Genomic DNA, 1,578 nt, shown 5'->3' on the forward strand with positions numbered 1-1,578 from the left:
TTGAGACCAGCCTGGACTACAAAGTGAACTCAAGAACAGCCTAAACTATGTGTAGAGGCCCTGTCTCAAAAAGACGAAAAAAAAAAAAAAAAAAAGATCCTACAGAAGACCATTGGGCCAGAGAGAGCTCAGTGGTCTAAAGTGCCTGTTTAGGCAAGCTTAGGCAAACACAGGGACCGAGGTTCAATCCCCTGCACCATATGCCATGCCAACCCTGCCCCCAGGACCAGCTGAGTGGGCCACAAAAAAAAACAAAATCCAGAAAATCATCAAGGGGCCAGAAAGATGGCTCCATAGAATAAGCACTTGCCTGGCAAGCACAAAGGCCTGAGTTCAATCCCCAGTTCTGCCAGAAAAAAAGAAAGAAAGAAAGAAAATAATCAATACACTGAAAACCTGTATTATAATAAGAAAAATGCATAAAAATGGACAGATTCCTAGATACGTATGAATTACCAAAGCTGAATCAAGAAGATATAAACATTCAGGGGTGGCCAAATAGCTCAGCGGATTAAAGTGCTTGCAAGCAGGCACAGGGGTCCAGCTTGGATCTCTGGGCCTGCCATGCTGGCCCTGCTCCCGAGGCACCGTTGAGACAGCAATTGAGACTGGGCATGATGGTGCACGCCTATAATCCCAGCTCTTGGGAGGCTGTAAACAGGTGAATCACTATGAGTCCAATCTAGTAGTGAGACCCTGAACATCCTGTAGACCCTTCTCTAAAACACACACACACACACACACACACACACACACACACACACAAAGTAAACCACTATCTGTAAAATTCAAGATGTAATTTAAAAACCTACCAAGAAAGAAAAGCCCAAGCCTTAACAGATTTACTGCTGAATTCTACAAGAAATTTAGAGAAGACTTAAGAACACTATTTCTCAAACTCTTTAATGAAACTGAAAGGGAAACAATATGCACAAATTTCTTTGTGGTAGCAAGCATTACCCTGTTAGCAAAACCAGAGAAGAATCCAACCAAAAAACAAAACAACCCCCCCCCCAAAACTACATGCCAATCTCCCTAATGAATTAGATGCAAGAATCCTTAATGAGATATGGGCAAACAATGCAGGAAATCATCAAGAAAATTATCCACCATTGGCCAGGTGTGATGGTGCATGTCTGTAATTTCAACATTTGGGAGGATGAGGTAGGAGGATCAAGGATCAAGTGAGTTCAAGGCCTACCTAGGCTACAAAGTGACTTCAAGGTCAACTTCAACTACATGGTGAAACTCCATCTCAGAATGGAAAATAAGGGCTGGGAAGGTAGCTCAGAGGTCTAAGCACCTACCTTGCAAGGGCAAGGACCCAAGTTCAATCCTGGTACCACATGCCATGCTGGCCTACCCCAGAATGGTGAGTACCACTGTGCCTGCCCTGAAACTAGGTGTGATGGCCATGCCTATAATCCCAGTGCTGGGGAGGCTGAAACAGGGGGATCACTATGAGTCTTAACTGTGTAACAAGACTTGTATCAAATAAATAATTTTTTTTTTTTTGTACCAGGGATTGAACTGTTAGCAAAACAGGACCTTGTGCTTGCCAGGCAGGTGCTTATTCTA

This window comes from Octodon degus, unplaced genomic scaffold, assembly GCF_000260255.1.
Source record: "Octodon degus isolate 3935 unplaced genomic scaffold, OctDeg1.0 scaffold00185, whole genome shotgun sequence".
Lineage (NCBI taxonomy): Eukaryota > Metazoa > Chordata > Mammalia > Rodentia > Octodontidae > Octodon > Octodon degus.